Source organism: Otolemur garnettii, unplaced genomic scaffold (genome assembly GCF_000181295.1).
Source record: "Otolemur garnettii isolate 467f Iridium unplaced genomic scaffold, OtoGar3 scaffold00053, whole genome shotgun sequence".
In the NCBI taxonomy this organism is placed as follows: domain Eukaryota; kingdom Metazoa; phylum Chordata; class Mammalia; order Primates; family Galagidae; genus Otolemur; species Otolemur garnettii.
This window is the reverse complement of record NW_003852448.1, coordinates 10,600,546-10,627,726: the sequence shown is the minus strand read 5'-3', so window position 1 is coordinate 10,627,726 and position 27,181 is coordinate 10,600,546. Positions and strand designations below refer to the sequence as shown.

At 37.8% G+C, this 27,181-nt stretch overlaps 1 protein-coding gene across 2 annotated transcripts in view; it reads left to right on the top strand.

The window, feature by feature from the left end:
* CNTNAP2 (contactin associated protein like 2) overlaps positions 1 to 27,181 on the top strand; it is a 1,940,687-nt gene that overhangs the window by 1,288,449 nt on the left and 625,057 nt on the right. The gene's annotated exons all lie outside the window — the stretch shown is intronic.

Below are 27,181 nucleotides of genomic sequence, written 5' to 3'. Positions count from 1 at the left end.
AACAAGTGGTTACGGCAAACTGAGACCATCAGGGTGTCCCGACTCCAGTGCAACTGCTGTTCTTACGAGCAGAGGGAAAGATACTTGGGGTGCTCCTGCTTGGGTGGGGTGAACCAACGGAGACCACAGTGGCAGGGGGGCTGTGGGGGGGGGCTGAAACCTGCTGAGACTCGGCCTTTCTCTTCTAACCTCCAGAATCAATTTTGGTGGTTGAAGCCGCTCAGTCTTTGGTACTTGTTATGGCAACTCTAGAAAACTAATGAGCCATTTCCCAGCCTATGAATAACTATGCTATCTTCAAAAGACAAGAATAAGAATCTTATCTTCAAATTGTGCGGGTCTGTTTTTATTTTCTAACAAGCTTTATTTCTTTATTTTTTAATTTCAAACTAATATGAAGGTGCAAATGACTAGGTGACAGTGTTTGCTTTTGTTAGGTAAAGCCCTTTTGTGGTTGAGCCCCTCACCCAGGAGGTGTGCCACGTACCCTGACATTGTGCCCGGTAGGTAAGAGCGCCCTGAAGCCCCTGCCTCCTCCCACCCTCCTCTCAACTTGAATTTCATTGAGTTTTTCTCCTGTGTGGGAGCTGGAGAACATTCTCCTTAGTAAAGTGTCACGAGAATGGAAAAGCAAGGATCCAATGAAATCATGTGATTTTAGTCTCCAATTATTAAACCCTTTACCCAAAAGAGCAGCTACTTAGACAACATTAAGGCAAATAACATCATATTTTTGTTAAATTTCCTTTAGTATATACCAAGGAAAAAGGGAAATTTATGTTTGTATAATATCAGGTGTTTGCTAAGCAATATCATAATTTTTGTATTTTTTGTCAGTTTTATTGTTCATGAAAATGTTTGAGGTGATGAGTGCCACACACCAGATTTGATTATTAGAAATTGTATGCCTGCATAAAAACATCACATGTACCCTATAAATACATACAACTATTATATATCTGTAATAATTTTTAAAAATTATATATGTATATGATATATATGTTATAAGGTAGATATAGTTAGTAATATTTAACAGCTGAGAAAAATGAGGTTCTGGTTAGTTTCAACATGCTAGAAATAGTCCTCAGTAGTCACTGGCAAACTCATGTTCAAATCCACGTTCAGACTCTGAAACCCATACTCTCTTTTGGATTCCACACAGACAATCTCTCTGAGTCATGATATTCTAAGTAACATCTTGGTATGTGACCTAAAATGTTTGCTTGCTACAGAAAGATTGAAAGGTAGTTGTCATTTTGTATATTATTTTGCCAAGGCTGCGGTAACAGAGTACCACAGGCTGGAGGCTTAAACAATAGAAATTTGTCTTCTCGCTGTTCTGGAGGCAGGGCGCCCCAGGGCAGGTCCGGAGGGCTGACTCTTCCCAGGCCTTTCTCCTTGGCTTGCCTGGGGCTCTCTGCTCCCTGTGTTTCCCAGTGGCTGAACCTCTGTGCTGTCTACAGGGACGCCAGCCATGTTGGAGCAAAGCCCTTAATGACGGCTTCACTTCACCTTAATTATCTCTTTGAAGATCCTATCTCCAAATACATTCACATTCTGAGGTAATGAGATTTAGGACTTCAATATATGGATTTTTTGAGGGAGGTGCAGTTCAGCTCATAATGCTTTAATATGTGAATTGATGGCACTAGAAATTCAAGTGATGGCATTATTTTCTACTTGGGATGACATTAAGAAGTTTCAATTTTTTCTTCATTAAAAAAAAGTACCCAACAAGTAAGAGGAAAAGAAAGAAAGGTGACTGTTAGGATTCTAATGCTTTTCATTCTTATACTTGTTATTCAAAGATCAGACAACATATAGTCAAGACTAATGAATTTAATGCTTCATCTTGCTCCTAAGAATTAAGAGTAGATCTGTTTAAAAAGTAGTGAGTTTACTATAAGACAATTTTTAATAAAGAAAGGTTATCAGGCTTAACATATTATCATTTAAATTTGTGTTTTTATATAACCAGCAATTACAGTATGGATGTTATGGGACTGTTTAGCATATTCTCTGAGAACAAAATTTGCCAGCCTGTGATACAAGTATACAGAAGAATCACCTACCGGGATCAAACAAGTTCTTCACAATATTTTGTGGGTACTTAACGTCAAACATTCCCAGAAATTAAGGTCATGATTGGTTTTATTTTGCTGTAATTCAAACACACCTCCAATTTTATATCTCTGTAAAAACCCTTTTTATATTTGGGGATATTTTTCTTTAATGGTACAGGTTGACCATCCCAAATCCCAAACTTCAAAATTAAAAATTCTTCAACATCTAAAACTTTGTAAGTGTCAACATGATATCCAAAGGAAATGCTCATGAAAGCGTTTTTGATTTTAGATTTTTAGATATTCAACCAGTGATTCAAAACAAAATAAAAATCTAAAATGCAAACACTTGTGGTCCCAAACATTTCAGATAAGGGATATTCAACTTCTGTAATAAAATGGATACAGTCTGGTGAAATATAATTTCTTAATCCATCTTATTTATTGTCCATCAAAATAGTGATTTCTCAACATATTCTAATATTTGTAGTTGCCAAACAGTGGTACAAATCTGGAATCGAGTCACATTTTCCTTCTCATTTTGCACTTTTAAATTGCTATTCCCTGTCGTTAGTTTCAATGGCCTCATTATTTTCTTAGTGACTTTTTCAAGTAAACTGTCTACTAGATTTGGGGAGATTTTATTTCACTCCACAGTATAAGTATTTCAATTTCCATGATTGTTATCATAAAACCCTACTTATTTTTAAGTGAGTATGACCGAGTTAGAACATTCTATTTCTATTAAATGTGTTTTTTTGCCAAGGAATAATGCTAAGTGGTTTCAAGGCCTTGAAAGGAATATTTTATTGGGATATTTGTACATGTCAGTGTTGGTAGGACAATGAGATTTGGGGGAGGGAGTTAGAAAAAGTCTTGGGGAGTGGTGGGGTTTCCTTTGTTCTCATGTGTGTTTGATCTCTGGCTACTATAAAGAGGAAGGATGGGAAGGGTGTTTCCCCTCAGCCCAAGGTAACAGTTCACCTGCTTCTAACGCCACTGTTGGGTCTGCGAGTTCTAACATAGTGGGAAAAGTCTTTCTTAAAAACCTGCCGTAGTATTGTATAGACTTATTCTCCCTGCATCCTTTTGTATTTTCTGCCACAATTGTACGATTTATTCTTAGAATTTGGTTCCGTTTTTTTTTTTTTTTTTTTTTCCCCTCCTTTGAGATGAGCTGGACACAAAGCGAAGCGTTCAGAGACTCTGCTGTCACTGTTCTCTTCCAGCTTAGTGCAGTTCTGGCCTTTCCTTTCCTGGGAAATCTCTGTGGATCTATGCTGTGGCTAGAATGCTTCCCCTCGCACCTCAACGTTGCAGGGTCTTCCGTGGTCTGGCTCCTGACTGTATCTCTCCCTTCCCCTCTGCCCCTTCCTGTTCCCACATGGCTAAAAGTGACAGAGCAGGAACTTGAATGTCATTTCATCTGCTCTAAGCCCAGCACTCGTGAGCCATTCACTGCGATGCCGTTGTAAGTTGCTTGTCTCTCTCACATACAGCAGACGCCAGGTGGCCCATAGCTCCAACTCCTGTCCCCAACCCTGAAACCTGTTCTCTCCTTGATGTGAACTTTATTAAAGTATACCATGCGGAGAGGCTTGTGTAAAAATCACAACGTTTTATGCTTCTCACAATGCACCCACCTAACCAGGACCCAGCGCAAGAAATAGAATTTTATCTGTGCCCGGTGGACCCTTGTTAACCCTTCTGGAACCTCCCACCCCCAGGGTAACTGCGGTGCGACCTTCTGAAACTGCAGGTGTGATTCCTGTCTCTGAGCTGTGTGCAGGAGCACAGTGTGGTGCTCTCGGTGTCTGGGTTCTTTTGCCCACTGTTAGACTTGGCAGATTCGTGTGTGTTGGCAAGAGTACAGTTCATCGATGCGTGAGTGAGTTTACTATACCTTGTTTTAATTTTACTGTAGGTGGATGTTTGCATTGTTTACAGTTTGGAGATAATCCAAGTAGTGCTTCTATAAACATCCTGGAAAATACCTTTTGGGAAAACATATGTGTATGTGTGTGTTGTCCCGACTCACATCTCTGACAGCATTGTATTAAGTTCTCCCCGCTCTGCGTGCTTGCCAGCACTTGATAGCACATCCACATCATTGGAGCTATACTCATAAGAGTGCCACGATGCTAGCTGTTTTAAAAAAACCTACCTTTTAAAAAAATAACTAGCTTATATTAACTGCAGGAAAAAAGCAAACAACTCAAAGGAGGGATATTAAGTTCAGCATAACAAACAAGAATGGTATGTTAAAAATTCCCTGAAACCCAGCACCTGAAGGTAACTGATAGCATCTCTAGGGTTTAACTCTGTTAGACTTTTTCTAGGTTTGTGTTTTCTGGAACAGTCATGGGCTGCATAATAACATTTTGGTCAACAACAAACGGCGTAAACAATGGTGTTCTCATAAGATTATCATGGAGCCGAACAATTCCTATCACCTGGGGAGGTGATAGGTGTGAACCTGTCATACGTCATTGCACAACACATTACTTGCGTGTTTGTTGCATTGCTGCTGTGACAAACCTACCGTGCCTCCAGTTATATAAAAATATAGCATGTACGGCTGTGAGCACACATAACACTTGATGATGGTATCACGCAATGACGTCACTGGTTTATGCATGTACTCTACTATCCTTTGAGAGTCCACTTCTCTACTTACTAAAATCATTTATTGTAGAACAACACGTCTTATGACCCTACACCCTCCTTGTGCATCTTGTCTTGACAGCGGCTCTTGACTGTATCATTTTCTTCTGTGTGTGATTTACTCTCATTGTTCTGTTCCTTAAGGCCCCCAAGTCTAAAAATCTATGGTTAATGTTACCAGTAAGAAGCCACATCCCATGACTGAGCTGGGAACTATCTGAAAAGTGGTCAAGGACTGTGAAGGTGGGAAGTGAGCAGTGGCCGTTGCTTGCTCGCGAGGCGTGGCCCATTTTACCATAGCTACGGTCTTGCAGAACAAGAGCCAAGTGAGAAAGCTGTTAAAGGACCTGAGTCATCAAAGGAAGCAAGACTAACAGAAATCCAAGAAGAGCCTGTATCCAATATGGGGAAATTCCCAATGACCTGGGTTGGAGTTCAGACACAGAAATGTATCTCCCTCAGCGCCATGATGATCACAGCCTAAGAAAAGAGCTTGCCTGCAATGCGGAAAGGGAAGACTGGGCCTGACTAAGATGTTGAATTTACTGCTAGCTCTGGGGAGCTTAAATCATTCAAAAAATCATTGCTTATTACACAATGCAGAAGTTAATGGTGAGTCTGAATAATTTTTGGAAACTCTAGGTTTCCATGCAGAAGTTAAAGGTGAGTCTGAATATTTTTGGAAACATCAAATTCTAATGATGGAGGAAAGTTACTTGCCAGTACAAATCTTCAATACAAATTAAACCTCCCTATTCTGGAAAGGTGCTTTCAATCCTAAAGAAGCCAAGTCAGTGCCAGGTTTCAAAGCTTTTAAGAACAGGGTAAGAGTCTGGCCTGGGGAAAGTGTTGCAGGCTACAGATTTAAGCCCTTTATGATTTGATACAGTGAGGACTTCAGGGCCTTCCAGGATATCAAGTCCACACTGCCAGTGTCCTAGAAGAACAATGAGAAATTGTGGATGACCAGCTCCTGTTCCACAGTGCCCTTCCCGGACGGCTGTGCCAACAAAGTGAGAAGTGCTGTGTAGAGAGTAACATGCCTTCCGAGATTCTGCCTCCTGTTGATAACACCTCTGCACAAGCTCCTCTTGGTGTCCACCTGCCTCCCAGAGTCACAGCGATGCTTCTTTGCTCCCAGCACCACCTCTGTAATCCAACCAGCAGTCTGGAGTTAGAGCACATTTTAAGTCCTAGCACCTGATGGGGGGCATTTGCTGGGGAATTCCCATAGCTGAGAAAGAGACACAGGCAGACACGGTGTGATTCTGGAAGGACCACAGCAGCTCTGAGTGCATCAGGAACCTGTTCTGGACTTGGGGTAACTTCATCAAGGAGTGTATGAGGGGCACCTGGAGAAAGACACTCAAGGCGTCTGTCAGCAACTCCGAAGCTCTGAGAAGAGTGGGGAGCTTGGAAGAACAACATGGCTTGCGGGTGACATGGTGACTGGGTGAGGATGCCGTGGCGGAGCCCCCAGAGGGTTCCCTGAGGAATCGGCTCATGTGGAGTTGTCAGAGTTGAAGAGGAGGGGAGAGAAAGGGAAACTGGAGGAGAAGAGGAAGAAGGACCTCCCGAAAGAGTCACAGTGCAGAGGGGAGGGGAAGTTTCTGCAGACTTCCCTAAGCTCCTTCAAAAGCTTGAAATGTGGATCCCCAGCCCCAAATGATTTCATTAATAGAGATATTCATAGCCCATTATCTGCTTAAAAGCAAATCTGTGATTAAAAATAAAAGAAACCAAGCAACCACTTTGGACACGCTGCTGTAAAGAGGGACCCCTCCTGGAGAGCCTCCCAGGCCTTCAGGTGTTTCAGAGGAAGCCATCGTTACCTGGGAGGTGACAGTGCCCCTGAAGACCCTCCAGTGGGTCAAGGTGTGGGGGTGGAGAAAGCAACACTGATGATCCTGACCCTGTTTAGGCCTAGGCTGCCTCACATGCATGTTTTCTTAGTTTCAGAAAAAAATGTTTAAAACTTTCTTAACATTGTAAAGATTATAAAATACAAAAAATATTATAGAATAAGAGTATTCAAAAGAAAATATTTTGTATAGCGGTACAATCTGTTTTACAAAAGAAATCAAGTTTAAAAAAATTAAAAAGTTGATGAAGTGAAAAAATTACAGTAAGCTAAGGTAAATTTATTGTCAAAGAAAGAATAGTACCTTTTACAGATTTGGTGTAGGCTGAGAGCACAGTGTTTATAAAGCCTGCAGTGGTGTGTAGCAATGTCCAAGGCCATCCCCGTCACTCGCCCCTCACTCACTGACCCAGCCAGAGCAACTTCCAGTCCTGTAAGCTCTGTTTATCGTAAGTGTCCCATACAGGATGTACCATTTTTTATCTTTCATACTATATTTTGACTCTACCTTTTCTCTGTTTAGCTGTGTTTACAGAGATGAACACCATTGTGTTGCAATCGCGTGTTTCAGTGCAGTGGCTTTGACGTTGCACGGTTCTGTAGCCTGGGAGCAGCGAGCTGTGCGTATGCAGCAGGCTACCCCGTCTAGGTTTGTGTGAGTGCAGCCTATACTTACACTTGGGCTCTGGAAAAAATTGCCAAACAGTGCATTTCCTAGAACATATCCCCATAAGGGACCCATGATGATGTATAAAATAAAATTTTCCTCTGCATTTGATTACTACGGTTAACAAATTGTGGTGGGAAAACTTTCAATATAAATATACTTCTGTACCATAAGTATAAATGTCAAGATAATATTTTATCAAGAACCATTATTGCAATGTCAAAATTAATGACCTTGCAACCGTATCTTAGGTTCTGAATCAATGTTTTAAAATAAAGTTTTAGAGTGGAAGGACTATATCGAAGACTGTGTTTATTAAGGAAACTTTTGAAGACTTGTCACACAATACTGTACTCCTAACCCACCATAAGCTACCAACTTTTGACCATGAAATTGCAACCTATCAGTCTCAGACCTTTCCCCTGAGATTTCCCACCATAAGCTACTGAAATTTTTTATTTAGCTCATTGTGCCCCTAGATATTGGCAGGCTGTCCTGGTGAGGAAGACAGTGACTCGAGTCACTTCCCCCCCTGTCATCCTGGAGTGTATCCCTGGGTGTCTGGGCAGGCCCCGGCCTCTTATCTATGTGCCCAGGAAATTATTCAGGGCTTCCTTGGCTTCCCATGGCGGCACAGTGGTCCACTTCCAGGACTCATCTCTTGGTCTTGTGCATGGTCTGTCACCGTGCAACCATATCAGGCTTGGACCCTTCCTCAAAACTTCCCCCCTCACCATCCACTAAATTGTGTTCTCCAACCCAAGTACAACTGTTTCCCCAGCACACACCACCCCTTCATGAGACAGCAATGAGAGCAGGTAGCTGAGGAGTCTGCATCCTCTACACCAGCGGTTCTCAACCTGTGGGTCGCCACCCCTTTTTAACAATGAAAATACATTGTGGCATTAGGAAGGTTGAGAACCACTGCTCTACACACTTCTGAAAATAGGGCCATTTAAATTTCCCCTGAATTTCAGCTTTTAGTGATCACATCACTGTTTTCTTATCCTCTCTTTCATTTATTAAAGCTTCTGTTATTAATAGCTTCCAACTGAGGTGAAAATGGCAACCTGTAAAATATATGGGCCGATATGCTATCATGATATAAAGAAAAGATATGAAACACACTTCTATAATTCTGGATTTTCCAGTTTTTTAAAAAAATGGCCTGAGTTCTTGAGTCCATGAATCCTGAGCACCCTGTCAGTCCTGAACACCACGGGGGTGAAGAGACCTGAGGCCATGCTCAGAGGCCATGGGTCACGTGTTTCTGGAGGCTGTGCTTCCATCTGGAGCAAATGCTTTGGACACTCACAGCGACAGGTATAGGAGGGGTCAGGGACAGGCCTGAATTGACTTCCTTGAAGGGGCTGCAGCTCTCAGAACAACTGAGAAACTGTCCCTTCAACTGAAAACACAGACATGGGAGTTCCAGTTCTCGAATTATATCTCATGAGGAGTTAGTATCTACTAATGCTCACCTGAGGAAAAAAAGTTATTTTATTTTTTTGGAACCTCTAATAAGAATTTTGAATTTTCTGAAAGTAGGATGCAATGAAAAATGTTTTCCAAGTTGTTTCTGTGGAACTGCTGGTAACATGGAGAAACTATGATCATGACGTGATGGTGAAGCTCAAGTCCCGGGAGTTTTTGTGGGACTCTGGAATCCTCCGATCTCAAGGTCTATGCCCTCCCCCGACAATTGGCTCCCCCGGCAGTAATCAAGACCTGCAAGGGAAGGAGGCTAATGCAAATGGGGCAGACCCCAAGTGAAGGAAACCAGCGTATGTTTACGTACCACGTTGGTATATGGGCCATGTCTACTTACAGGACCCTTTTTTCAAACTTATATTAATTAACTGTAGTGGATATTCTAAAGATACTATTGACAAGAGGTTATGTTCCCCCAAATGGGGAGATCCATCTGGGGTCCTGCCCTCCCTTTTCTACATATTCTGTTAGAAAATCATATATTGGTCTAAGAAAAATATTGATTTAGACCAGGGATGTCCTTCAACTCGTGGCCTGTGGGCCATGATGGCTATGAATGTGGCCCATAACAACATCGTAAACTTACTTAAAACATTGAGATTTCTTTTGTGATTTTTATGATGATTTGGTGAGGAAGTGATTATCAATAATAATTCAACCTGTTGCTGCAGGATTAGGTACTCACTGTTAGTTAGAAGTCAGGTGAGCACTTTTATTTCATTGCTGACATACCTCTGCAACTTGGCCGTGCCCCACACATCACCCACAAAGCTTTATAATCAATCCTTGGCCCCACCATGCATCAACAGCCACGCTGTGGAAGAGCCCAAAACTTGCTTTCTCTTTTCCTGTCCATTAATTTTCATAATAAAAGTAAATATGATCCCTTAAGTATGATTATTTCTTTATCCCAGTATGGCTTCTACCGGTACAATGTCTCAAAAGAAAACAGAACCCAAGAAAAGAAAAATTACCAATGAAAGAAGATTGTTCAATGTGAAAAGTGGACAGTTGCCTATTTTTTTGTTGAGGCAAATAGCAAGGCACTTTGCTTAATTTGTAGGAAATTTGTGCAAGTTTTCAAAGACTACAGTTTGAAAGCATTATATGCAAAAACATGCTGCCAAATTCGGTGCTTCCTAAAGGACAAAATATCAGAACTGAGTAAAAAAAGTCTATCTTCTCAAGAAAAAAATTTTTCAAAAGCTGTAACTCAGATGGATTCAGTTATAAAAGTTAGTTATGTGGTAGCATATTCAAGAGCAAAACAATTCAGACCATTTACTGGTGGTTGGTTTATTAACCAAGGTATAGAAAGCCTGCCAGATACAATTTGCTGTGAAAATAAAAGGGGGATATTTCTAAAATCAGTTTGGCTCACCAGACTATAGCCAGGGAAACCAAATAAATTGGAAAATCTGTCAAAAAAATTTGATGAGTAAAGCTGCTAATTTTTAATTTTACACTTTGGCCATGGATGACAACACTGGTCCTAGAAATGCAACTAAACTTGGCATTTTTATGAGCGGTATTGTTGATGAAGAAATGGCTTTGTTAGTGCCGTTAAAAAACACAACTACATCAAAGGATTTATACAAACAAGGAAAAAACATGTGAAAGTCATTTTCCTTGGCTGTTCTCAACATATCTGGTGTAGTTACTGATGGTGCCTCAGCACTGGTAGGGAAAAGAAAGAACTAGTAAAATTAATAGAAGTTGGATTCAGTTGGCACCCAAACTCATGTTTGATGAAGTACATCAAGACAATTATGTGCAAAAGCTTTAAAAATGGGTAACATCATGGAAATCACCATCAAGACTGTGAATTTCATAAAGGTCAAAGGATTGAATCATCTCTAATTCCTGGAATTTCTTATAAGTATCAATTCTGACTATGGCAACCTCATTTACTTTTGGGGAGTAAGATGGCTAAGTTGAGGCCAAATGTTGAAAATATTTTATGATTTGTGACATGTTATCAAGACGTTTACGGTATCAAAGACCAAATTTGTGCCTGAACTTGATAATGAAAACGGGCTTACAGATTTAGCATTTTTAGTGGATTTAACAGCTTGTTTATGAGTCAAACACGCATCTTCAAGATGGAAACCAACTTACCAGTACAGTGTTTTAAACCATAACTGAAGAAGTGAAGAGGAAATGAAACTGGAGTTTAGGCAAGCTCAGATTAAGGCAAACACTTTTATGGATTTAGACATGGTGGCTAAACGTAGTCCTGTGAACAGCAAAAAAATATCCAGTCTTGCTTTTCAAATTAATATGAAAATTTGAAGACATATTTTAAGATTTCTGGGAAAATAATCTTTCCGTGCATGTGTGATTCCATTTTTAGTTGACATAAATATGTTACCTGCCAATTTTCAAATGGAATGAATAGAGCTGCAATCTGACATTTAACTTAAAGAAAAATTTGATCACATGTCTTTACTGGACTTTTAAAGGTCCTGTCTTCCCAGAGACAAGTATCTCCTGTCTCACAATCACGTCTCGTTTGTGTTATTGCTTTCGGGCAGCACCTACATTTGCAAGCAACTATTTTCAAGCATGAAGTACATTAAGAGTAAGATTAAGATCAAAACATATGAGTACTTTAAGAACTCATTGAGAATTGCAACAACTTCCATTAAACCAGTTATTGATGCATTAGTTTCTAAAATACAGTGTCAAATATCCTACTAGTTTTCTGTTGCCTACTTTTCTTTTACTTTTATAATAAAAAAAAATCAAAAAACCCCAAAGATGTTTTATTTGAGTGATCACAAACTTGGGACCTGCGTGTCTATTTTAAAAGTCTCTCTGAACAGGAAACTGCATAATTAGGATTTTTATGTGAGGACTTTTTTGCTTATCTGTGGTGGCAGATATCATGAAAATTATGCACGAATCTTTGTTGTTATTTTTGCTCATCAGCTTCCATTAGTGTCTGTGTATTCAGTGTGGACATTAACTACACAATGCAGCTTCTTTCAGTGTAACACAGAAAGGCCAAGGTTGGACACCCCTAATTTGGACACTCAAGAAACTAAAAAATTAAGTACTTTAAACTATCAGAATGAAATCATTGAAAGATATTCTTAGCTATAGGTTGGGCTATATTCCTCATAAAAGTAGGTAAGTTAAAACGATAGGCCAATTCTGATTTTTCCATAGGAAAAATTTTATTATAAGGAGGTAAAGTTCTAACCACATTCCTGATAGATGATCTACTCATTCAAATATAAATAGCACTCAAATGCTGAGCTGAATTTCCTGAATTTGAATTGTTTCTGCAGGATAGCACAGCAAACTCATAGGAAATGACATCTATGACCCAACCCAGTATTAGAATATTAGAGGCGTTTGTGCAAAATTCTCATCTTGCTTATAGATTCTAGTCATTGGTTTTATTTTCTGCCTATTTTTTGGAAAGGGCTTGTGGCGTGGCAAAGAACGAGATTCATGCAACTCAGGAAGAAGTTCCTTGGGAAAATTTGAACTGCATTCTCACCACTTTGGAGAGACTTAAAGCTAACAAATGATCTTTTGAGAAAGCGATCGTCCGGGGATGATCATCCAGGGAGCTTTTCCTTTGTTTCCCTGGATATTTCTCCGTTGAAACATAGGCAGGTATCAGGTCACATTTTGATGCTCTTCAGACTTCAAAACATTACCCGCCTGCTTTCAGGAAACTATTTCATCAGCTTTTGTACTGTACCCTGCTGTTATGCAAGGTACCACCATGGCTAAAATTTCACAAGACCACTCTTACCTGCACTGAATTTTTATTTGATCCCTCACAATATTGCTGCTTCTGTTTCTAAAAGTTTCAAAGCTTTGATTTGACTGTAAATGGATTCATGGGTGTCCAAAGCTAGGTTTGATTCTGAATTCCCCAAAGCAAAAGTATTTTCATTTCAGCTGTACATGCTATACTTGGCCTTGTGTTAATGGACAGCAACTATCTCTACAACCAGCTTTTAATTATTTCTTATCAGTCATTTTTATGAGTTGGAAACATAATTGGAAGACGATTCCTATTCCAGGCTGTGAACCTATGGACTTGATTCTACCACACATTTGCCAATAGCCAGCAATGTTTCCAAATAAAGCAACTGATATAAGTCTTTTTTTTCATGTAGCAATATATTATTAATAGATTTCCATTTCGTTAGTTATTCTTTCACAACAGCATTTTAAATGGCTGCAATACATTCTTATGTTTGTATTTGCAATTATTTCATTCTTTACCTAGTCATATAGAAGCATTTAGGTTCATTTTATTACTTATACAGCATTTAATAGGTTATGGCAGGATCTCTAGGTATCAATACTTGCACAGGCTAACTTCTGAGAAGAGGAATAGCCAACCAAGTCAAAGGGCATATACATTATAAATTTAGGAAGTTTAAACCAATTTACACTTTCTCTCAGCAATTGCTCTAAGTCCAACACCTGTAAAAACCAGGTGTTATTTGTCAAGAGCTTTGCAATAACTTTGTAGGGCAAGTCACTGCTGTCATAGTTAAGACCAAAAAAACCACAAAGCTGGCTTTATACAAACCTCATCACAGCATCTCTCTGCCTGATCTCCTCTCCCTCACCCCTTTCCCGTCCCTGCCTTTGATTTAGCACTTTTTATTTTTTGAGACAGGGGCTCTCTCTGTACCTCAGGCTGGAGTATAATGGTGTCATCATAGCTCACTGCAGCCTCAAACACTTGGGCTTTCATGATCCTTCTGCCTCAGCCTCCAGAATAGCTGGGCCTATAGCAGTGCAACTCCACACCTGGGTAATTTTTTTCTATTTTTAGCTAAGACAGGATCTCACTCTTATTCAGGATGGTCTCTCAAACTTTTGGCCTCAAGTAACACTCCCAATCCTCCCCCCTCAGCCTCCCAGAGTGCTAGGATTGCAGGCAGGTGAGCCACCACACCTGGCCCTGACTGAGCTTTATGTCTCTCTGTAGAGCACTTACCATTTCCTCATCAAAGTAACCATTCTTACCAACATGGGATGCCCTTCCCTGAACCTTGACAAAGTCTCTCGCGAGTGCACAGGGACTGAGCAGGATCTTATTCTATTTCCAAAAATAATCATACTGAGTACCAAATATGTCTGTTGCTTTAGCAAACTCTGATAGGTATTATTTGTAAATAACTGATACTCTTTCCCATCTCCATTCTTCTTGCGGCATATTCCTCTTTCCCACTTCTTTCTTTAAGAAATGGCTGCCTAATTCTATGTGGTCCTAGTGAGGAACTCCCTCCTCAGTAATACACAGCTCCCTCCACCAGCCCCAGTGGGTGGAAACACCATCTTGTCTAGGCTTACAATAGTGGCGTGTTCTTCTGGACACAAAAATTGGTCCAAAGGGCAGATGTAGGACACAGACACAGGGGCAGATACAGGGCTAGAGTCTCTCTCTGAGCTCAGTATACAGATTTTGAGTAACCATGTCATTGCTGTTATACATGGTGATTATGTCAGCCATGGTCCCCAGCTACCTAGAGGAAGTTGTCTGCTCCAGAAGAAAAGCAGATTAATTTACTTAAAGGACAGAGATGAGCAGATCGAGAGGTCTGAAGGTGTTGCTGAGCTCCGCAGTCAGCAGTGCTTGAAGTCAATGCCACCAACAAACTTTGTTTATGTGAAGGCCTGGGTGGGTGGGTCCTCAGATTCTGGACGGCCTTCTAGGTGTCAGCTGGAGCTGCAGTCATCCATTTCCAGGCTCACTCAGGTGGTTGTTGGGCAGGATTCAGTTCATCATGAACTACTGGATCCATGATCTCCATTCTTCATTAGCAGTTAACCAGCAGGCCCCACGTACATCATTACCATGTGGACTCACAGGGTGTAAACCACGGCAGTCACAGCTGAACAGTGCACATCACCCCTGGCACTGCCAACTCAGCCTGGATGCCAGACACCTTACAGCATTACTTAGAAGTAATACCTAAATAAGTAGCTGTGGACATGCTCTTCGTGCAGCTGCCTGGTAACTAGATGACCAGAGTGACGTCAGCAGCTTAAGTTCTCCCCGGGCCTCTGACACTGGGCTGCTGGAGGAGTTCATGCTGACACATTCGACTCATGGTTTCAGTTTTTGGATTTCTAGTTTGAATAAAACAAAGTAAAGCACATCAAAAACAATTATCAGGGTTCTGGGAGGTATGCTAGTAATAAAGGATTTATTTTATTTTCTCATATGTGGTATTTTTCTATTCTGTTTCATGCAAATTTGAAATAAAATGTGCTTTTTTTCTTTCCCCCCCCAAAGTCTCAAAAAATAGACTATTATTTATAAATAAAAATAGAAGATAATTACAAAAAAAATCATGCCAAATCTTATAGACAATAGAAAAAGAAGAAATACTTTAAATTCATTCTACTTCATCTAGATATATCTGACATTCAAAATGTAAAAAATATATTATAAAGGGAAATTAGAGACATATTTCACTTATAAATGAGGATGCAATATCCTAAACATATTAACAAGTTGAATTAAAATTTACTGTTCAAAGAATGTACTTTGGTCCAAATTAAAACCAACTTATGTGAAAATTAGTCACTATTTTCTTTTTTTTTCTTTTTCTTTCCCCCACCCCCCTCTTTCTCTCTCTGTCTGTGCTCCCCTTCCCCCACGCCCCACCATGTCATTAATTGTCATTAATTGTTCTTATATCAAAGTTGAATACATAGGATTCATGCTTCTCCATCCTGTGATGCTTCACTAAGAATAATGTGTTCCAATTCCATTCAGGTTAATACACATGCTGCAAAATCTCCACTTTTTTAATGACTGAATAATATTCCATGGCATACATATACCACAGTTTACCAATCTATACCTGGATTGAGGGGCATTTAGGCTGTTTCCACATTTTGGTGATTGTAAATTGAGCTGCAATAAACAGTCTAGTACAAGTGTCTTTATAATAAAAGGTTTCTTTTCCTTCTGGATAGATGCTCATTAATGGGATTGCAGGATCAAGTGGGAGGTCTAGGTTGAGTTCTTTGAGGTTTCTCCAGACTTCCTTCCCTACCTTACATCTTCTCAGACCACAGGGCACTAAAAGCGGAACTCAATTCCAACAAACGTTCAACTTCACACAAAGGCATGGAAGTTAAACACCCTTATGCTGAATGACAGTTGGGTGCAGGAAGAAATAAAAAAGGAAATCACTAACTTCCTTGAATATAACAACAATGAAGACACAAGCTACCAAAACCTGTGGGATACAGTAAAAGCAGTCCTGAGAGGAAAATTTATCGCTGTAGAAGCCTACGTTCAAAAAACAGAAAGAAAGCGCATTGCAAGCCATCTTATAGAATTGGGAAAAGAACAATCTAAGCCTAAACCAAGCAGAAGAAAAGAAATATCCAAAATTAAATCAGAGATTAATGAAATTGAAAACAAAATAATCATTCAGAAAATTAATGAAACAAGGAGGGGTTTTTTTTGAATAAAATAAAATAGATAAACCTTTGGCCAGACTAACTATAAATAGAAAAGTAAAATCTCTAGTAACTTCAATCAGAAATGATAAAGGGGAAATAACAACTGATGCCACAGAGATACAAGACACCATCTCCGAATACTACCAGAAAGTCTATGCTCAGAAATTTGACAATGTGAAGGAAATGGATCAATATTTAGAATCACACCCTCTCCCTAGGGTGAGCCAGGAAGAAATAGATCTCCTGAACGGACAATTTCAAGTACTGAGATCAAAGAAACAATAAAAAATCTCCCAACCAAGAAATGCCCTGGTCTGGATGGCTTCACACCAGAATTCTATAAAACCTTCAATGAAGAGCTTATTCCTTTACTGCAGAAATTATTCCAAAAAATTGAGGAGGAAGGAATCTTCCCCAAAACATTCTACAAAGCAAGCATTACCTTATTACCAAAGCCAGGAAAAGACCCAACTAAAAAGGAGAACTTCAGATCAATTTCACTAATGAATATAGATGCAAAAATTCTCCACAAAATCCTAGCCGATAGATTACAGCTTATTGTCAAAAAAGTCATACATCATGATCAAGTAGGTTTCATCCCAGGGATACAAGGCTGGTTTAACATACACAAGTCCATAAACGTTATTCACCGTATCAAGAGAAGCAAAAACAGAGACACAATGTTCCTCTCAATAGGTTCAGAAAAAGCATTTGATAAAATCCAGCATCCTTTTCTAATTAGAACACTGAAGAGTATAGGCATAGGGGGCATATTTCTTAAACTGATCAAAGCTATCTATGACAAACCCACACCTAATATTTTACTGAATGGAGTTAAACTGAAAGCTTTTCCTCTCTGAACTGGAACTAGACAAGGTTGTCCTCTGTCACCATTACTATTCAACTTAGTGCTGGAAGTTCTAGCCAATACAATTAGACACGACAAGGAAATAAAGGGCATCCAAATGGGAGCAGAGGAGGTCAAACTCCTCCTCTTTGCTGATGATATGATCTTATACTTAGAGAACCCCAAAGACCTAAGTCTTTACACTTTCTATATTTTTTTTTTGGCAGGTTTTTCTTTTTTGGCTGGGGCCGGCTTTGAACCTGCCACCTCCAGTATATTGGGTCGGCACCCTACTCCTTTGAGCCACAGGAGCCGCCCAGTCTTTAAACTTTCTTTCATTCTATAAATGCCACATGAGGTGTGGTCTGTATAGCCAAGTGCTACTCTGTGGCAGTGTTGTAGTTCACTTGTTGGGAATGTCTCTTCTAGAAGCAAAAAAGCAAAGCTGTGGAAGTGCATAGCTCAGTTGGAGGTAATTACCACACAACTGTCATTCATGTCCTGAGCATTGCGTTATCTGTTCTGTGTATTATCTTATTCTTTGCCACACCCTTATTCCCATTTAAAAATGAGACTCAGAGTACTGAAGTAATTATCCACAGAGAGGAAGAGCCAGCAGTTTGGATTAAGTTGGGATAAACCTAAACATCCTCTTTCCTCTGTAGCATACTGCTTTCTAGCTATAAAAGAAAAAAAAATCACATTATTCTACTACTACATTAAGAAAATACTGTTCTCCCTGTCCTCCCTCCTTTAGCGTCTACTTTTCCTTGGTCTGCACAAATCAAATTAAATGCTCTTCTGCCTGGTGGCAGTAACCATCGGGTGTTACTAACCATAGTCCCAGAGGAAAAGTGGGGAGGGTGCCCACAACTGGAACCAGGGACATTGAATTTTGAGAAACAGCCCAGTGGAAATGAGACCGTGTTTTCTGTTAAAAATATGAGTGTGAAGTCTCCATCTTTTATGGCTGCATAGTATTCCATTGTATATAGATACACCACAATTTGTTAATCCATTCGTGGGTCAATGGGCACTTGAGCTGTCTTTGTGTCTTGGCAAATTACGAATTGGGCTGCAATAAACATTCTGGTGCAGCTGTCTTGGTTGTAAAATGATTTTTGATCATCTGGGTATATACCTAGTAGAGGAATTGCAGGGTCGAATGGTAGGTCTACTTTTAGTTCCTTGAGTATTCTCCAAACTTCTTTCCAAACAGCTCATATTAGCTTGCATTCCCACCAGCAGTGTAGAATTGTTCCCTTCTTTCTCTGTACTCTTGGGATTTTGTTGTGTGGGCTAATCTTCCTGGAGTTAGATGATATCTCAGAGTGGTTTTAATTTGCATTTCTCTGTGCATGCTGCAGTGGTACATTTCAAAACTATTAAGAAAAGAGTATAACTGTGATGATGTATTAATCAGTGCAATGTAAGCATTTCACATTGTATATCAAATCAGTACACTGAACCTCAAAAGTGCATCGATGTACACAGTTATGATTTAATAAAAAAAAAATAAATCTGAGAGTAAATGAATCATTGAATTATCAGAGGAAGTTTTCTGAAAAGATGGGAAGCAAAGGCTATAATCTACTACTTTATGAATTTCAAAGTAAAAGATAATTTTCTATACATTCTAAATGATGCAATAATCAGTGGGGCTTTTAAAAAATTTAAGCCCTATAAAATAATGTAATAAAACATGTGCCAAATATGTCTGAATACTATTAAATGTAAATGGTGTGTCATTAAGTGCACTGCCTGTTTGGGAGAGGTGTAATAAACAAGAGATACATTGTAGCTGTGACTATATACTTTCTTTTTTTTTTAAATTCTGGGGGATATTTCAAACTGTGGGATATATAAGCAAAAAATAAATGAATAATACATTTAACTAGCATGAGATACTATGCCTCACACCCGTTGTGGACAGATATTATGGGAGAAGATTTTGGTGGAAAGATGTAAGTGCTATTTAAATGGAGGATTTTTTGTTGTTGTTGAAAACATATCCAGCAACATCTGAATGCCAAACAAAAGACTTTACAGTTTCATCTCTCCTCAGAGAGCGTATTTTTTTTAGTTGTTGTTTTGTTTGAGAGAAAATTGCAGCTTAAGATTTACAAACCACTTCATTTGCAAGCTGCTATTGCCGTAGTTTCTGTCTGTGAAAACATTTAAAGCTGGAGGCATTGACAAGACATGATATCAGAGTTTTTCCTTATAAAGTAAGCTCCCATTCTATTGTTAAAAAAAGGGCAGTCTAACAATACAATATTATTCACCAAGAGTTATTCATACAAATAGCATTTCAATGTGTCTTGCTGAGTTTTTCAGATATTAGCAAGTAGGGTCTCAGAAAACATATTTTACATAGTTATTCAAGTGCAATAGAGTTCAAGCAATTATCTTCATCCTAATAAGATTCAACGAAATTTACATTGGTAGTTGAAGTGTGTCTGTAAAATTTATTCTTATTACAATATAAATCATAGGTTGTCACTTTTCTTCCAAGTAAGGTAAGGTTAGAATTTTTTCCTTTTTAAGAATTCAGGTTTCTCTAGTTAATAGCTGAAAAATTCTTTTTGGTATTCTATTTTTCCTTTATGATTTTTCTGATTTTAGTATGTCTTATTAAAAATATGCATGATCAGTTCCTTTTTTTTTTGGCTATTTTTATGTCAATGGTTTGAGTATTTTCTCATGTACCTGTTAACCCATTTGTATGTCTTCTTTTGAGAAATGTCTATTCTGATCCTTTGCTCATTTTTTGATTGGGTTGTTTTATTGCCTTTGAGTTGAGTTCCTTATATATTTTAGATATTAACCCCTTATGAGATGTATAGTTTGTAAATATTTTTCTTCAAATGTACAGGTTGTCTCTTTGGTCTGTTAATTATTTCATTTGCTGTGAAGAAGCTTTTTCTGTTGATATAGTTCCATTTGTCTATTTTTGCTTTTATTGCCTGTGCTTTTGAGGCCATATCAAGAAAATCATTGCCTAGATCAATGTCGTAGAGCTATTTTCCTATATTTTTATAGTAGTTCCATAGTTTGGGGGCTTCCATTTAAGTCTTTGATCTATTTTGAGTTGATTTTGTACATGGTGTGAAATAAAGGTTTAATTTCTATTCTTCTGCTGTCCAGTTTTCCCAGGACCATATAGTGAAGGGACCACCTTTTTCTCATTGAGTATCCTTAGTGTCTTTGGCAAAAATACTTGGCTGTAAGTGGGAAAATTTATATTCCGGGCCTCTGTTCTGTTCCACGAGTCAGTGTGTTAGTTTTTATGCTGGTACCATGATGTTTTGGTCACTGTAGCTTTGTAGTGTATTTTAAGGTCCAACAGTGTGTTCCTTCCAGCTTTGTTCTTTCTTCTCAAGATACACACTCCTCTTCAAACCTCATCCCCTTTACTGTAAAGAATACAATTAATAAATGCACAGATATCGTTTTGTGCCTTTTTAAATAATCCATCTGTATTTCAAAAATTGATAACTAGTTAGATTTTTACATGCAAACTAGTGAGTCAGCTCTAACATACCCTGGATCCTGTTGTCTTAGAATTATATACTTCCAGGATGTTACACGAATCTTTAATTTAGCTTATTCAAACTCAGCTGTATCGTTGCCTTGCCACTTGCTTTGCCGGTACAGGTCCCATGTTCTTAGCTGGCATCAAACATATTTTGAAGATGCATCTTCTCCAGAAAGCCTTTTAGGGCTGATATCCCCAAATATTAATTGTGCTAGGGTTGTTCTACTGATAACTGAACTTTCTCCTTCTTGATGATTTCTCCCTTTGCTATTGGTTTCTTTCATGGCATAAATCAAAAAATAAAAAATATGGATTTCTGTGTTAATTATTTGCTGTATTATTAATATATCTTTAAAGGTCTCAGCTTTGTTAATATTTTCTTAAGTGACTATAGAATGAAGACTTCTAAGATGTAGGAAAGGTTCTACCTTCTTTCATCAGGGCAAGATCCATCATTTTCCTAAAGGCGGCTTGGTTAAAATTGTTCTCCCTTAGTTCTCATGTACACATTATAATTTGCATTTTAATTTTAATGTCTTTAGAACCATGAAAGCATATTTAGGTAAATGTGCTAATTAGATCTTTGTAAACAGCCATATGTTATCTTGGTTTATGAAATTTAAAGAGCAATTAAAAACACATATATTTTACTACTTAAAGGTAGGGGTAGGGATGAATTCAATCTGCAAAGCATAAGTGCACTGAGGAAGGAGCTAAATTAGAACTGTGCTTAATGATCTTAATGGAGAAAGTAATGGAAGTTTGAATCTTTTCTTCGGAAAACCATAGGGCCAAACAGTGCTACACATTGAGCTATGCCATAATTACATAGACATGCTTGAAAATTACATTTCAAACTTCTTTTCAACCTACCTTAGAGAAACTTTCAAACGAAGTTGGTGGTATGTCTGATTTTAATAAATGCATGTCATTCCTTCTCTGGTGACATATCCATTTTTATCAGTTTCACTGCAAAGAGCAGAGTGATATATGAGGATGGTAACTTAAGGTGACATCCTACAGTATGATCCATTATTTGAAAGATATAGAGGAAAAGCTCTCTGAGAAACGTAATTAAGGAAACAAATGTTTTCAGAAACATAATAAAGATCTTTTATGGTTTTAGTTCAGGAACATCTATTTCTATAACATCATACTCCAAGGAGATAGTCTGCCAGTCATCCAAATAATACTTGTGTTTTGATTTTTTTTGGTTTTGCTTTCTCCACAAAGACACTAGCAAACAAATTATAAATAGAGAGTAAGAAAAAACTATCTGAAGTGTTTTTAGAGGTGTCTTCCTGAAAACTATAATTGAACAATAGACTGAGGAAGTAGATTGAAATAGGACTCAGAGAAAAGCGGCAGTTTTTTCAAAAAAGATGACCATATTTTAAACATACTTTTATTTTTCACTAATAAAAAAAACTTGTTAATTATAGGGATTCTTAGTCTGTTCCCTTTTTTTTCCTCCTAACGCTAAGGAGCCAATAAAAATGTTCAAGTTGGCTCGGTGCCTATAAGCTCAAGCTGCTAGGGTACCAGCCTCATACACCAGAGCTGGCAGGTTCAAATCCAGCCTGGGCCTGCCAAACAACAATGACAACTACAACCAAAAAATAGCCGGGCATTGTGGCAGGCACCTGTAGTCCCATGTACTTGGGACACTGAGGCAAGAGAATTGCATAAGCCCAGGAGTTGGAGGTTGCTGTGAGCTATGATGCCACAGCACTCTACCCATGGCAACAGCTTGAGGCTCTGTCTCAAAAAAAAATGTATTTGAGTCTATGTTCTAAGTACCCCCAGGTTGACCCTATTCAGGGAACTAAATTGCTTGAACAAATAACCTTGTGCCTTGCTTTGGAATGATTTGGTTTATATATGTGTATATATACATATATGTGTGTGTGTGTGTGCGCGCGTTTACTTTAGGTGAGTTAAGAAGTCTTTAGTTTCAAGCCAAGATCATAATTTAACTCATTTAAAATAAACCCAAATGCTAAAATAAGGATTGAAAAAAGGACTAGAGTTAAATCAACCAAATTGAAAGTTTCAATGATGTGTTTTTAGCTGTGCTACTTGGTCAGCTCTGAATGTCCTAGTTCATTTTTTTTAATTCCATTGGTTACACATTCTAAATTTCACTTACTCTTTCTTGCCTTAAACTGTGATCTACAACCTGTGTCTTCATTCAAATCCAATTTAAATTGCCTTATACAAGTTCAAAAGAGCAATGGGCAATATAGACATTGTTCTAGACCTACAAAGACCAGAAACAAATGTGCACAGCAAATTCAGGGGAGCATGTGCAGCACTTCTGTAAGGAAGTAGTGGATGGGAGGTATAGAGAGAAAACTTTCCTATCCTCAAGTTTTAGGATAGTGTGGGACTACGTTGATCTCATCATAGCTCCTTAAAAATAAAGGGGCTACTTTGTGTATTTATAACTATAGAGCTTCTAAAAGACCACTCCTATAGCAATGGGAATAGCATCTGTTTTTCTGGGTAGTGATGTTTTAATCAAGCATATCATAACATATATGTGATATTTTAAATATTCAACCACCAATATGTCATGTGTATGACCATATAGAATGAACCTTGGCCTAAGAGCTAAAGCAACATAGTAGGGCCCCAGCTGTTTCTGAGATGTGGAGACTTTTGGGGAGACCCAGGGAAATCACTGCAGTGTAGATCAGGGACCTTAAGCAGTAACTGTTTACCAGTTGTACAAAATATTTCAGTATTTTAACTTTTGAGGCCATAACAGGAAATATTTGTTAAATATCAGCCGTTGACCTCGCAAACTTAAGCAAATGGACATGAAAAGAAGTTGTACAGTCATTCTGATGTTGTTTTCATTGCTTTCTCTCTCTTTATATATAATTTTTAATTTATTTTTATTTTACAATGAATAGTAATAAATATTATGGTATGTATAATATATAATTATAAATAATATATATAAAATATATGATTATATAAAAGCATATTAGACGTATTCCTATGACCAGTTAAGATTTTTTAGTAGAATAACCATACTCATTAGGCTTGGATACAGTTAAGGCATAATTTATACGTATGTGTGTGTATGCAAATGGCTACAAAATTGAATTAACATTATAATAAAATAAATATTAATAACATATTCTTATATATACCATTATAGTAGGTTAATGAGTGATTATATTCTTGTTTGCCATTTCTTTTAAAATTCATTTCTGTATCACAGAAGAAACTCACATGTATAACATGGCAAGTTTTATGTGTATAACATCACAGAGAGTGTATTTATAACTGTCATTGGTTGTGTTTATCTGTTCCATTTGGGTTTTATAAAAAATAGATGGGATTTGGAAGCTCCCAATAAACATGGCAAAATGATGACAAGGAAGTTTTCTTCTCTCAACCACTTGACGCTTCCTCTTCCTCATATGACTAAATGGTGCCCTCTTTTAATACTTACATGAACACTATTCTTCAATGAAGTCCTGCTGTAAAACTCAGTGGGCACAAGGAAACTAACAGCAGGCCAGAACTGCCTGCAACACATCCCCCATACCAGCTGGGACTTGGACCAGGAGAAATTACCCTTCTCTTCCCAGAGGGTCTCATTTCAGAACTCTTCGGGGCAGTGAACTTCTCCAGTTTACTTTCTATCCTGTGTATTACACCCAGCCTCTGACATGCAGAAGAGACTTTTAATAAAAGGTTTTATGAATTGATATAATTTTCTTTGTGAAAGTTATCACCTGATGATCTAAACAACTGTCTTCTTCACAGAAAGTTATTCTTATATCTGCTTTTCTTGACACAATAATCGCCCCTTAGCTACTGTTTCACTTTCTGTGATTTTGGTTACCTGTGGTCAACCGTGGTCCTAAAATGTTACATTTTGAGAGACAGACAGAGACCATAATCACATACGTTTTATTAGAGTATAGTTATAATTGTATCATTTTGTTATTAGTTACTGTTGTTAATAATCTGTGACCTACTGTAACTTATTCATAAATTAAAATTTATCATAGGTACATACACAGTATAGACAAGGCTCAGTCCTACCCCTGGTTTCAGGCAGCCCCTGGAGTTTGGAGAATATTCCCAGTGGATAAGGGGGGTCTACTCCACTAGATGGGAAGAAAGGCAGGACATTGCCTTAAAAAGGAAAATAGAAAATGTTAGTGGATAATTTAAAACAGAAAATATTTTTTAAATTTATTGAAAGCAAAGGTTATAAGTAGATATAAATTTTTTGAGGTAATATAGGTGAGTATGTGAGTGGGGAAAGACCCATCATTAAAATAAGGTGATGAAATTTTCTTTCTTCTAACCATTATTCTAGTACATAAACTACTAAAAAATAGTATATATCAAAGCCATGTAATAAAGGATTACAGTGATGAATTTTATGAGATTAAGCTGCAGTTAATTTCCTTATGCATTTAAGATTAATAAACTGCTAATTAGAATATGCAAATAAGGGTTTCCAAGGCCTGAAATGTATTTTCTAGCACCTTACCCATAAATCTCATTCAGTAACTATTTTGTTATGTAATTGGAAAATAACAGATTGATGAGCCAATCTAATTATGTGAAATTTACATGTGCACGGTATTTTATAATAAAGGACATGAACTAATGTTAAAATATGGGGAAGGAGTTGTTGCATTCATTACAGTCATTAATTGCAAACTTTGTTTGAAAGTACTTTGTGCCACATAAACTATAAACCACACCAAGGACTCTTACTACACATCCGGTACATAATTGTTAGGTGAGACTGAGCTCCTCTGCAATTATAGCAATTATTGGGACTCTTACATTTACAGCTCACACACATCATACCCAAGCACATATTTCTGGAATATTGCTGATCATCTAGAGACTTGCAGAACAACTAATTGCCTCATTATGCAAAGTGTAGAAAGGTATTCATATTTCTCACATCTTCAGTCCTGCATTATACCCATAAAGATGCCTATTTGATGGCAAGCACCACATAAAAGCATATTAGAATTATTCTTCTAACCAGTTATGGTTTATTTATTTATTTATTTTATTTTTTAGTGAAGTAATCTTCTTGAGCCTGGAAGACAAAAAAGCAAAACTATCATGGTTAAACAACTTCTGAAGGATTTATACACTCACAATAAAGGAATTAAGAGGGACTCTAATCATATTTGTTGGGGTCCCACCCCGGGGACAGAATATATATGAGAATATAAGTGACATTCTCATGAGAGGCAAATGTAATTAATTGAATCTCAATTTAAATAGGTAAGAATATGAAACTTTGACATATGCACACTGTGGTTTATAACAATGGCAAGAACATAGGAACTGCACCCTTTGCAACCCAGTTCCATGTTCTTTAAACGGTTTATCACCAGAACTATGTGTGTAAATAAAATTCAATGAAGAAATACCCAAGAAAAATGGTTGTGTGGGCATTTATAGCACATTTAATGAAAATATAATATCACCCGGCTTGCCATGTGAGGCTACTGTTTTCTGATTTTAATCAGTATATTATAAAATTCAGTTTAATTCTGCCTTTATGTACAAACTGGTGTCAGCAACAATTACTTTGTCCATACTATATTTATTTTTAGTTTTCTCAGAGCACATTGAACAAATGAATAAAGACTTAAAAAACATAAAAGATTTCTAGCTACCAAATCAGATAGTAATTATTAAAAGGAAAAATTCCTAACTTGCATGTCTACATTCAAGCTTGTTTTGACTATTCAGCTGGCACAAGAATGCTACAGAATCCATTCCTATCCTGTCCTCACTGGGAACAGAATAGCAAATGTAGCATCTTTCTCTTTTGCTGTTTTTTACACCTGCCAAAATCCATGGCACAAAGTAGGCACTTGTGTTGATAAATGACTAATTATGACCATTTTCACTGAGTAAACCAGATCCAAGCTATAAAGGCTTGGATCTTTAATAAATTAAAAGCTCAATTTTTTATTCTTCAATAGTTTCTTCATCAATGGATGATAAAAAGATCATGAAAATTTGAAATTCTGGAAAAAAAAATTAGAACTGCTTTTATCCTGTCTGTTGTGCTATGATTTTATTCAAACTGGGAGAAAGGGAGTAATGAGATTATCCTATTTCAACTATCATCACTTTATAGACAACATGATAGATACAAATTTTCAACAGATTAGGTGTTTTCTGAAATACTAACCAAGTTTGCCATTGGTTTTAACACTTACTGTTAGCCCCTCCTGTGCCTTTATCAGCTTGTATGTTGTTAACGTAGGAAAGTTTAACGTTCATTCCTCATTCACTTACAGATTGTCAGTATGCCTCATCACCATGGATTTTAAGCACGTTGAAGAAAATAATTTCTTCTTCTAAAAATATTAAAGCCCCTAAAAGGAACTTTAAACTTTCAAGAAATACTATTTTCAAATATAAATGCTGTTTTATGTCTTGATTTTCAAATCCCTACAAAAGTCAGTGGGACACATTTGATCCAATAGGAACTCTCTAGTATTGCCACACATGTTATGGTGACACACCTTATTCACTTTTTAACCACATCCTGAAATTTTTCCCAACTTACTCATAG